This window comes from Asterias rubens, chromosome 14 (genome assembly GCF_902459465.1).
Source record: "Asterias rubens chromosome 14, eAstRub1.3, whole genome shotgun sequence".
NCBI classification, from domain to species: domain Eukaryota; kingdom Metazoa; phylum Echinodermata; class Asteroidea; order Forcipulatida; family Asteriidae; genus Asterias; species Asterias rubens.
The window spans coordinates 4934042-4947829 of NC_047075.1; the positions used below are offsets into that span (position 1 = coordinate 4934042).

Below are 13788 nucleotides of genomic sequence, written 5' to 3' on the forward strand. Positions count from 1 at the left end.
GGTGCGTAAAAACCTTTGCGCGGCAGTTTATAGCCCAGGTTGGACTCCTCTGTTCCATGCACTGCGAGAGAGTCCATCAGGGTTAAAGGTTCCAGATATACCAATGCGAACAAGTTTACAACATTTAAAAAAAAATATTTCTACCTAACTCAGGAAGCTGAACTTTAACTCACATGGGAAAAGTTTCCGTATGGCGCCACCACTTTTTCATTCGATATGAAATAATATAGTATCTAATTTACCTCAATGAGATATCCCTTTTTCTAAAAATGAGTGAAAAAGTGGTGGCGCCATACGGAAAGTTATCCCTCACATGTTCCTTGTATAGTCGGATCCAATCCAAATCCAATCCCGAATTTTTTTAAAAATTGTAGAATTTTCTCCTTTGGTATTAAGATTTTGTGGAAAGAAAAAAATTGTAGTCAAATTTGGGTTCGCATTGTAAAGCAAGTTATACCCAGGACAGCAGTGCACTGACGTCCTACCAGGGCTAGGCAGTGTAGATTGTACACTGCATGTGGATGTTAGTGGTGTACATTTGTACATTTAGGCCTCATTGACTCGTAAATTCCAGAACATGGAAGCCACAGTATACACAGTAGGACTATAACGATATATTGAGCAAAAATGATGTCATAAAAGTGCGGTATGCTACTACTAAGTATTGTGTATTTAAGAGGATTTATCAACGTGAGTAGGTTTAGCTTGTGCATACATGGAGTGGCCTATCCTTGCTCTATAGATTAATAACCATTTGCACTGACATCACATGCTGCCTCTGTTTGACCAGGATCCACCATTTTGGAAGTGAAATTGCTTGTTAAAAGAGAGAGAGAATGGTAAGAGTGTATTGCGCATTTATCTCGTTATAAAATACAGTAACAACAATTTTATATAGCGCATAGCGCATTTTCCAAACATGTTCAAACAGAGATATTGTAACAGAACAGGTGAGTTTTGAGCAGTGTTTTGAACATACACCTGTGCACGTATTGACAGGGGTATCTTGTACCTATGGGTGCATTTGTTTAGCTTCCCTGGGTCGACCCCGGTGTGTGGCGTTTTTTTTTCTAGGACGAATGTGGGTAATTATCTGCACACGTTCGTCTTGGGAAAAAAAAAAACGCCACACACCGGGGTCGACCCGGGGAAGCTAAACGAACGCACCCATAATGATGTACACTGTCCTGACATCAGGTGAATGGGGAATATTTTTATTTGATTGATTTTACTGTCTGACAGTGCAGGGTATTGTTGTGGAGTGGAGGAACTGGTACTATACTGAAGCATTATAAGTTTTCACACAAGCGCGAGTGGAATATGGAAAAATATAGCGCTTCTGCGTCCCATATCCAACAAGGACGAAGACCGAGTTGGATATGGGACGCAGACGCGCTAAATGGCAATAGAACCAGCTGTGATGATGGCACTTAGATTACTTTAGTAGCACTTGGCTGACATAGGTGCTGTGCTTGCATGTTGTTCTAGTTATTTGACCTCAGTGGTTGAAAATGTGCATCACACTGTGGAGGCACCAAGGACTAGCCCATGAAATTGCCGAGTATGCAGGTGGGGTGATGTCATGGTGGAGCAGAAAAGATCATTAAATTCAAGTTCTGGTGGTGAAGTTATTTGGGATGTTGGTTCAAGTCTTGGTCAGTACACATGGGTCTATTAGCAACATGCTAAAGCCACATCAAGTATGGGTTCGGATATGCGAGGGTAGAAGTTGATGTGTTTGTTTTTTTTATTTATTTTTTATATAAACCCGTATGTTGACTCCCATAAATGGCCGACCGTGTTATTCGACGAGGTAATGAGAAAACCACGCAATTTTGAGTGATACATATTGTACGTTATTTTGTGGATCATTATATTGTACTTTTAAAACATCTCTCTAATCATGCATTTTATAACAAACGGTTACAAACGCTTATCAAAGACCAACTCGACCGATCTAAGGCAACGTGTCCCTTTAATAAGTTCTAATGTTGTCCAAATATCTGTTTTGCAACACTGCTTGACGAAAATTAAACAATTCCCACTGATATGATGGCCTGGTTACTGACAGTGCTTGGTCCTCACTACATTCAATAACCAGTCGAGTCAACAATACCAGGTGGTGGAATGAATGGCCTAGTGGTTTTCTCCTCATCTGTTGTTGGTCTTTGATTTGTTATATTACATATTCACAATAAACCTGTTTTTACTATTCAGAACAGGAACAGCTGTAAAACTCATTTCCTTAATATATTCATTTACCCAATACATGATCACATGGAATGTGTTTTTATGGGGTGGCATCTGTGCAAAGCTACAATTACGCATATTGAATGGCTATAGATAGAATTTAGGAAGTGATCAAATTTTATATTGGGTATACATGGTTGTATGAGTGAATTAAAGCGATTGTATGTGATTACCCCTGCTAAAGTGTAACGGCTAAAAGCTCAGTTTGCTGGGAAAAAAAATGTTCATTAATTATGTAAGCGTACCTACATACATCATGTACTCATTACTTGTCCAAGCTTTTAGTTACCCTGAACTATTCAATGTTACTCAGGGGGCCAGCTCGGTTAGTTTACCCACGTTCTCGGTAAGTTCAAATAAATCCAGTGCGGACGGTGGGAAAGTTAACCCGTCGGAATGTTACCCAGCATCATGGTTAAGTTACCCAGAATATAAGTCCAGTGCAAAAACGGCTTAGGATAGCTGCTAATTTTTGTAATTGATTCTGTGTTTTTAAAATGTAATGTTTGTTTGTTTTTCTATAAGTATCAAATTTGAATCTTTTTAGTGCACACAGGGAAAACAAAATTTTCACTTTTTACTTGTAATCTGTGATGAAATAAATAAATTGAATTGAATTGAATTGAATTTTCCCAGTGCCTGTCTTGAGAGATTGACCCACATTGTTCACTTTGTGGTCTGATAGATCAAGAGTCCCACATCCTCTTCCTTCGGTTATTTTTACTTTGTCATCACTCCATGCCCAGTGGGAATCAAAGAATTTGGTCCAGACATGTGTGTTGGCCTTGAACTTACTTCTGAACTTTTCTGAACTGCCATTATGGTACGTAATTGTACGTTGTCCTGAAAAGGTGATGCCTATCAACTACAGTATAAACTTGATAGAGATCTCTGCAAGTTGAAATTTAACAGACAAAAATATACATTTACATCGGTGTACTGTACTGTACATCAGTGTACATCAGTGATGTATGTAGAGTATACTATTATAAATTTGGGGCACACCTTTAAGGTGCATTCAGAAAGTTGTTATTGTTTACTTCCAATATAAAGAAATCTTGCCCTTATCTACATTAAACCAAAGATGAAAAACGATCTGTTCCTATAGTAACCCCATGAAGTTTACAATGTGTGAAAAACTACAGAAATTCAGAATGCACACATTGTAAAATGTTGATCAAAGTTTCAGCAGTGCTGTGATGTATAATTGACTCTCGTCCATGACGGTAATGGCTTTTATAAATGACCTACGTAGATACAATGACCATGAAAGTGATTTTGTATGGCAACTCCTCTACAGTTTCCATAGGAAATTGTGCTTCTCTTTGGAAATGTCAAGCTCCATAATACACAGTGGGAAACCTCCATCCTTGAGTATTTCAAGCGCCTGCCAAGGTGACCATCAATACATTTCAAGACCATCTTCTTGTTGGTTGTCAGGATTTAGCTCGGCCATTGTATAGACGGACGGCCCAAATGTCCTTTAAACTGAAGACAAGTGGCAACAGTACTCTACTAGAATAATACTTTTGTTGGATGTGTTTGTAGTGCAATTTGTTTAATACTAATCACTACTTCTTAAAAAAAAATCTTGCAGGAGTTGTCATGGAGATTTGTATCAGTATGCAGTCTACATCCACAATGTGCTTCTAATTGCAGTGTTGTGCAATGTTGGACATCATCTGATTTAAGAATTTAGTTTTGCTCTGTGTTGTGCTAATATGCATTATTTTGTTTTAGGTAATGGTTAGGCCTACACGTACATGTTCACATACAGGCGTTGTACTGTAAATTGACTTCCTGCAGGCACAATTTGTACAACAACCCCAGTGGCAGTCAATATCATAGTTATTGAGAATGCACTCTCTGATTTTGCAAAATATATAAACTTTTGATTAATTGACGATAGGAGCACATCTCAAAAATGTGTTTATTAATGTTGAAATTACACAGCGACTGACCTAACAGGCCTGATACTTCACGGAGGCAATGAAGGCAATTGCCTCCGTTGCCCCTGGTCATTGCCTTGGTGCCCTTGAAATGCTCCAGTAGAAATTTCATGCTAAGCAAACGTTTGTTCTTAGCAGCTCTGGGAAATTGGGCCCAGTTCGTTGTCTGGAAATGACCTGGAATGTACAAGGTCACACTTTTGTTGGTAAACAAGGGTTACAGGATCTATGGAAGGAAGTTGCTGGGTGCTCTATCCATTGTCAAATGAAACTGAAACTACATGGAGTTGTCATAATAAGGGAATCAGAGATGGGTCAAATACAGATTCAATATATGCATGCAGCAAACCAGGACCTCTATGCAATTGAATTATTTCGAATAGAAAGTACAATTTTGACCAAGTTGTTATTTATTTGTTTTCAATGAAAGTGATGAGGAAAGCAGACACAACTGAAACTGTTAAAATTGCAATTGACAAATAGGATACCCAGATGGAAGCCATTTGGGAGTTGGATTTTAATGATGGCTGGTACATGTACAATGCCATTTTCAGCCGTAAAGGCCGAGTCACACTGCAGGGATAACAAAAATAATAACAATATTGACGCAAAGAGAATGCATTCTATTGGTTGAATTGCTCCATGCATAATTGCTCCTCACAACAAATTCTCTTGAAGTCTTTGAAGTCTTTGAAGTTTTTATTTAAAGAATGCATAATTTACGTACATGGTCTTTGTTTTCAAATCAAGTAACAAACCATGAGTAAAGGGAAAGTTTTAACTGGGTAAATTTTGAATAATGTTGGCTTCTGATTGGCTTCTCCTGCAGAAAGAGAAGCATTATGACTCTACACCACATGTCACAGGTCACATTCTCACTTCTAAAGTAAATGGTTTGTGTACTATACAGTTACCTCTAAAGGAATGCTGTGAGGCTGTAGACCATTCATTACCTGCTGGGGCATCTATGCAGGTGCCATGTTCTTTAGGTTAGCCATGTTGCTCCATGGTTTAGCTACTGTGTGATGAGGTGGTAATTGATTGACCTATTATGTACTTAATGCTGTTGATCCTGTAAGGGTCATAACATGTTGGTTGTTTGGGTTGACTTGAGCCCCTTTCACACGAGCGCTGCAAACGCGGGTCCCTGGTTAAGGGCGCCAGCCGTCTGTCACCTTAACCGCGTGCGATTTTTTTAGCGAGCATTCACACGACACGCACACACACACATGTAAACATACGTCCCTCGTTTGGGTAGGCCTACTACATGGACAAAAGTCTACAAGCAAGAGGCTTGAGTTAAAACAAAAACCTTACAGTTAAAAGGAATAAAATAAATCAATTTCATTGAAATCAGTTAAGTCACATAAAATGTAGAATATTTTAAAAACATTTGCGATAACGTAACTCTCATCCCGTCGGCCGACGGGAAGGGGGGTTATGTTTTCGAAGCTAAAAAAAGAAAAACACAAAATTCCACGATTCAAATAGCTTTTTGGACGTTAAAAATACTACATTGTTGAATGGAAATGCTTTTTAGATATGAAATTATTGATGAGACATACCAAATAATGAATTAAAACATCGAAAAGCTTAGCCAAATGACGTATTCTGCTTGCGATTGAACGATGTTTTTGCTTCAAGGTTTGAGCTTGTCTTGAAATGCAGCGATCCAGCAACGTCGAGTCATGATCGAGTCGAAGAAAAACACAAAATTCCATGATTCAAATAGATTTTTTGACGTTAAAAACGCTACATTGTTGAATGAAAATGTTTTTTAGATATGAAATTATTGATGAGACATAACAGATGGTGAATTAAAACATCGAAAAGCTTTGCCAAATGACGTATTCTGCTTCCGTTTGAACAATGTTTTTGCTTCAAGGTTTGGGCTGGTCTAGCATCCGGCCACAAAACCCACCAGCCAAACGGATCGTAGTCCAGCGTTGAGCAGATATACATGTACATGTACATATGCATGCTATAGTTCGCCCATTTCTTCCTCCATAGTTCTTCACGTGTCAACGCAGCGGTCCCTCATTACGATCGCAGGCATTCGGTTCAGACGATGGCTCCCCGTGATTATAACATCGATGCGATTTTTTGGAGGAGGTCTCGATCTGTGTTATGAACAACACGGGACCCAGGTAATTTCGTAACATACATAGCATTCACACGACGTGGATTTGCGATTTCATAACATCGATGTTATGAAATCGCACGGGACCCTCGTTTGCAGCGCTCGTGTGAATGGGCCTTTGTACTGTTGATGATAATCTGGCTGTGGAGCTATAAAAAGGGTCTGGCAAACCCTGGGCAAACCACAGGACAGGCATGCTGGGTTCTATTTAGTGAGGGGTTTGCTTGGCTAGGCCAATTAGTAACTACATGTAGGAAGGAAGTGTCACAGGTTGTCTGTTAATAATGGACCTAAGCTTGGGCGATATCACGATATTATTGAATATCGCGATATTAATTCGGATGGATTTGGTTTTAATCGAAATATCGATATATCGCGATATATCGCAATATCGATTAAATATCGCGATGTATTTGCTAGCTGAGACATCTTGCACCCCATAGGTTTGGAGTAAAACCAGAAGAATAGGTCATTAGAACACCTCTCTTAAGCTATGACTGTCTCTTCTACAACTTTCACTTGAAGTTTGAAGACTGATGATGTCAAATTTCATTAATCGCGATTATATCGAATATCGCGATATATTGTCGGCGATATATCGTGAATAAAATAAATCGATATCGCCCAAGCTTAGTTGATGGAGGGGATGATGAACTGGTATTTTGTTTTTATTTGGCCTTAGTCTCATGGTTTGTTAACTCTCTTCTACTTAATTTACCCTCTTGTTTTTTGAACTGTTTTAATGTCTCAAGCTTGAATTCTCTTCACAGGAACTGACAACGGCGTACCAAGTCTGATATCGCCCAAGCTTAAATGGACCTCTATTATACATGGGGTAGAAAAGTCTCCTACATGTACATTACACCTCCCATCCTAATTCATGTGCTCTGATAACAAGAGGGCATGGGATTTTACATGTATTGTACACCATTAGGCACAATGATTCAGAGGCATCAACTAAACCGTGAAATTTGGAGGCATTTTTGTGTGGATCATTAATTCTACTTTTAAAACATCTTTCTAACCATATTACATTTCCAATTGGTTTTAAAAGCTTTTCATAGACAAACTCGCCTGGTACATGGCAACGTGTCCCTTCTAAGTTTGATCCCAGCCATTTCTGTTTCTATTTTGTTTTTGCAATTGGAGAGTTACTGTCTGAATGAATGCATTATAAAGAATAAATTGTTTATGCTAACAATTGATTTTTGGTAGTTACCAAACGTGTCCAGTGCACTTGACACCTTTGGTAATTTTCAAAGACCAACCGGTCTTCTCACTTGGTGTATCTCAACATATGCATGAATTATAAATAAATAATAAATAACATAAATAAATTATAAAACCTGTGAAAATTTGAGCTCAATCAGTCATTGAAGCTTTCTGATGCTTGATATCGAGACCTCAAATTCTATATCTGAGGTCTAGAAATCAAGTTCGTGGAAAATTACTTCTTTCTCGATAACTACATTTCAGAGGTAGCCGTTTCTCACAATGTTTTATACTATCAACAGCTCCCTATTTCTCCTTACCAAGTAAGGTTCTATGCTAATAATTATTTTGAGTAATTAACGATAGTGTCCACTGCCTTTAACTAAAGAGCAGTTTTCTATAGCTTAAAGTTTAAGCTATTTATAGTTCATAGAAAACTGCTCTATGGAATTCTAGCCGCTGATACAGCATAACGATGCACACATAAACAGCTCACATAGCTGTTTAATCTGGTATAGATAATGTCATGAATATTTATGCTTTTATTTTAGGTTAAGCTACACGCTTCAGTTGCACTCCTTGAAGCGGATGTCTTGATCATATGCATCAAATTACAATACATCAGCAGGGAGCCATACCATTGGAGCTACAAGTACATGTACATGTATAGGGGCCCTAGTAGCATACAGTACATGTAGTGTTAAATGTATTGTAGGGCCTACGCAGGCCTGATACTTCACGGAGGCAACGGAGGCAATTGCCTTGGTGCCCTTGAAAGGCTCCAGTAGAAATTTACAATTTCCTCATAGGGTGCCCTTTGCCAAAGCGAAAATGCCTTGGTGCCCTTGCCTTTTCAAAAACGAAGCATACAGGCCTGCCTACACATACGTGTACAGTGTATGGGGATGCAGAGAATAGTCAAACTTTCATTGTACGACCTTTTTGTTTATTGTTGGAGAAAATACAGCTCTTTCAGCATTACAAAGCGCCCATATATTGAACCCTTAATTGTCCTTTTGGTACATGTACATGTAGTACCAAAATCAAAAATCAATGTCATGTCTCCAAAGTGCAATGACCTTTGGGGGTGGGGGTCATATTCATTGGTATCCTAGACTGGATGCTTTGTTATTTTAGGCTTCATTTAACAACATTAAAAACACATTTAAAATCTGTTTTTCACAGTTAACAATTAACTTTGTGATACCTGTATCAGCTGCAATAACCTATCTTTCTGAAAGTCTGTAATATACTCAGAGCGCCTTGACTACCTTGTTTGGTGGATACATGCGCTATAAATAAGACTTTGATATTGTTATATTCGATGAGCAAAATTGGGACCATCTTCGTTGTTTGCTTAAGTTTCACCGGGCTATAATCTCTAGAGATAAGCTTCTACTGCTTGGGTGCAACTGCCTTGAGAAAATATGATTCCATTAAGATGGGCGGTTCATCTTCTTAACACGTCATAGATCACTTTGTGGCATCACTTAGTTTTCAGACTGTCTGTATAATGCTATCCCTACATGTACTTGGCATTCTTGCCTGCAGGGGACTAGTGTCTTCACAAGTACATAGTCACGAAAACCTTACCAAAGTACACTATAGACCTTTTTGCAAATACCCATTGCTCAAGCGCTAACTGTTGAATGGGGTGCATGCCGGTCTAGCTACATGTACATTAGCTAACCTGATCGCTAGCTAGACCAGCATGCTTCTCATATTCTCCTCACTCAATGCCTTATTTAATGCCTAACGCGCACACACCAAGTATTTACTACTCCTGTAGTGGTTACAGTTTGATAACGCCCTCTATCAGTGACAAGGCTACACAACTAGAGCGTCTTGGAGTCGAGACTAGCAGCGCACATGCTGTCGATTTGATGGTAAAATGATCACAGCGTGTGATTGTAAGATATCATGTAGTGAACCATGTAGTATTGACATTTGACTTTGAGAGCTCCCAGGCAGATATTAGGAATTCTTCCACTTTGTGTCAGTGTGTTTAAAATCATGTTTTAAGAAACAGAAGATATTGTACAACGTGTACATGTAGGTGGCCTTCTTGCTTTCATAATAATAATAACCGTATTTATAACGTGCCTTTTGCCAAAGGATACAAAGCGCCAGGTATTATTGCTGCAAGGAGTGGGGCGAATTATGAGATTATAAGACCTAATCCTTAACCATGTAATGGTTTACAAGGTGCTATGGCGCAAAATGCTGCCAATCCAGCCAGGAACACCGGGGCGAACCCCTTCTCTTTTCGATAAGTGCACTGGGTTCTTTTACATGCGTTTACACAACACATGGGACCAACGGCTTTATGTCCCATCCGAAGGACGAAGCAATGGTTATGTGTCTTGCTTAAGGACACGAGTGTCACGGCTGGGGATTCGAACCCACACTCTGCTGATCAGAAACACCAGAGTTTGAATTCGGTGCTCTTCCGCTCGGCCACGACACTCCCACACTGTCTCAATTATAGCCATACACGTTGCCACTTAAAATCCAGTAGGCTACTTATCAGGCTGGATGCAGGGTGTCTGCAGATCATGAACAAATCAGAAATTTAATTGATCTCCATGCTAGTAAAGTAAGGCCTCAAGAAGCATTATTAAAGGCAGTGGACACTATTGGTAATTACTCAAAATAATTATTGGCATAAAACCTTACTTGGTGACGAGTAATGGGGAGAGGTTGATGGTATAAAACATTGTGAGAAACAGCTCCCTCTGAAGTGCCATAGTTTTAGAGAAAGAAGTAATTTTCCACGAATTTGATTTCGAGACCTCAGATTTACAACTTGAGGTCTCAAAATCAACCATCTAAACGCACACAACTTCGTGAGACAAGGGTGTTTTTTTCTTTCATTATTATCTCGCAAGTTCGATGACAGATTGAGCTAAAATGTTCACAGGTTTGTTATTTTATGTTTATGTTGAGATATGTGTACACCAACTGTGAAGGCTAGTCTTTGACAATTACCAATAGTGTCCACTGCCTTTAACCATCTAGAGACCCATAGCTGCAGCAAAGGGCTTGTACCAAAATTTGCTTGAACGAAAAGGTCTTAAAAAAGTTTTGGGACCGATTTGACATTTTCCAATGTTTCCCTTGTAAACATTAGCATATCATGTACAACTTGTTAACAAAACCATCTACATTAATTAATCTTTCTGACATTCCTCCTGAAAACAACGATGCTGTCTTAATGCCCTACATTTCTATAGTCATGGAGGGAATGGGCGGGTTTAAAGCCTGGTTTATACTCCCTGCCAATGCGAAAAGCCAATGTGAATTTCATGCTTTACAAATTTTGAGGTCACAAATTTGCAACAACTAATTCTTTAAATGGCCTTGTACAATACACAGGCTTTAATGTAAAACGAACGAGGAGAAAACACAAAAAGCCAAACAAGGGCTGTGTCAATTAAATTTCCTGCGGAGCTGCAAGAATCAGGGCAGAAGAATGTAATGGAGTTTGAGCGTGAAAGGTCCCTTTTATCAGGTCTCCGATCAATATTACGCACAGGGCATAATGCGTTCCCGATAGCAACATTGTACACAACAAAGTGTGACTGAGTTGGCAATTTGCAAGAACATAGTGTTATAAATCAATCTCTCTGAGCTTATTTGATGCATGCATTTGACACTCTATGTATACCATGTATACTGTGGGGCTTCAATGACTGTAATTCATGGAGGAGTGTTGTCGTGTATAGAGCGTGGTTCACACTCCATGCAAATGCGAATGTGAATACAATACAAGTTTTGATGGTCACAAATTTGCAACGAGTAATTCAAAACAAATTGGGCTGTGTTCAACATCTGCGAAATATTTGCAACAAAATTGGAGCTGCGACGTCATAATTTGTATGGCATTCGCAGGAAGCGAACTGATAAAATTATTCATAAAATGTATATAAAGATTAATTATCCAGATTAAAGAAGCTTTCATTAAATATTCGCTTTTTACATTTTCCTGCCGCATTGATGTCACAAATTTGCCACAAATAATTAAGAAAAGTTAAGCTGTGTTCAACATCTGTTAAATATTTGCAACAAAATTATGGGAGCTGTGACGTCAAAATTTGTATCGCATTTGCAGGATAAAAACTGGGAAAATTATTCATAAAATAATATGTGTTTAGATTAATTCTCCAGACTGAAGTAGCTTACATTGAGTATTCACTCTTTACAAATGTCGTTGTCCTGTCGCATTAAAATAGTAAGGGTGCAATTGGCAAGTTACACAATAGGCCCTAGCTATTGTACTTTCTTCCAGTGTTCCAGTCACGATGACTCACTCGTATTAAAAATTACCCAACATCTCTATTCTCTCCCTCAACTAAGTCTTTCTTCTTTTCTCTCTTGGTTTAAAAAATCTCTTACTTGGTCCAAGAGTCACATTTTGAACTGAATGATAAGCATCCAAGAAATGGATTGAAGATGAAGTTTGTAATTTTACCGCATTAAAGTAATTACAGTAAGTGAGAAGATTGTGAATTGTTATTGTAGCGTTGCAAAAGAGTGTCTACATGGTCTAAAGCCCCTTTCACATGAGATCAATTTTAGCAGTAGTCCCTTGCTAAATTGTAGCGTGGTTGTCGATTTTACAAAGATAATGTACACCTTGTGTGAAACGACAACAGTTGCTACATTTAACAACTATGCTAAAATTAAGCATGGGACCCCAGTTAAATTGCTGTCGTGTGAATAGCACCTGAGCAAACCAATCCAAAAGCAAATCACTGACATGGCTGAGATTGTTTGGGTTCAAATGAAGCCTAAAGCACTGTATACTCTGCCTGCATGAACATACAGTTTGACGTCGCTGTCTGCACCTTAATTGTCTTGCTTGTTGTGGGGGGATATTAATAATTTTCCAGGGAAAGATTTGCATATTCCTACATATATTTACTCATACATGTACACTAGGAAGAGTATTTGATTATGAAAACAAGTTTAGATACATAGTAATACATGTACTAATGTATATGATGTACAACAACTACATGTATACGTACATGTAAGTAGTTTTTATAAAACTGTTACCTTTTTTTAAATTTGTTTATTTTAAAAATAACCCCCCCCCCCTAAAAAAAGATCATATTGTTAACAAATAAATTTTGACTACATTGTGTACAATTTTAAAACCATGCTACAATTTAGCAAGGGACCCTTGCTAAATTGCTCTCGTGTGAAAAGGGCTTAAACCACCCTCACTCCATCCATTGTGCAGCGTAACACAAACCAGTTCAGAAATACCAGTTCGCAAACTGTACATTGTATGTGGCCTAGATAAATTATTCAAAGTGCGTCTTCTCTTCATGCTTTAAAAGCACACAGGGTCAACAAAGAGCAATAGATTGACAAGTAGTCTGTGGATGACACATAGTTCAACCCTTAATTTGCATCTTGAACGCTTATTCTACATAGTATACAAACAGACAAACTCATGAATGGATGAGGTGTAAGGAGATTTGGATTTCAGATGCATTGTTTTGAAGATCAAGAACAATGTTACGTTGCCTTTGTTTCATGGTAAAAAAAATGGGAAAAAAAGATGATTACTCATTTGTCATGTATAATTGTGTGTACAATGTACATTTCATGTGTACCTGACTGATATTATTCTGACGTAAACAAACCAATATTATATACTTAGTGTTTTAAGTACCAGTTAATCACAGCATCCCATTAAAAAATAATTTTGTACATTACGCTAATTGAATCACTACATGTAAAGGTATATACAAATGTAATAAGATTCTACCAATATCCATGTTTCCCTCTGCGTACACTTCATACACAACGTGCGCAATCAATATTAACACCAGCGAAGGGCTGTAATGATATTTCTCCGATGCAAAATGAATGAGCTTCGTGTTCATGTAATATTCACCACAAGCAATGAGTCACTATTCACTCTCCTTACTGGCCACTGACCAGCAGTACCTGGATTGTATAGGGAAAGAACTCTCCAGTCTGCCAGTGTTTGCAGTAGACTCGCTATAATGGAGGGTGGTAGACTCGTGGACAAGTCGTTAATGGTCTGCCACAGTGAGATAGTCTAGTTGTGGCGGTGTTCGTGCGGGAGTGCTCTCGCGCGAACTGCTGGTTGCCGACTTCTACTCCCCATTAAATGGGACTGTAGTCGTGAGAGCAGTTTAGTCTCGCGGGGCCAGCAATTTCGCGAGAATTCCGCGGGAAACGCGGGGAGATTCGGAATAG

The 13788-nt window shown here is 38.7% G+C and overlaps 1 protein-coding gene across 3 annotated transcripts in view; it reads left to right on the forward strand.

Moving 5' to 3' along the window:
- Positions 1-13788, forward strand: part of LOC117299460 (dihydropyrimidinase-like) — a 63062-nt gene that overhangs the window by 29804 nt on the left and 19470 nt on the right. The window lies entirely within an intron of this gene.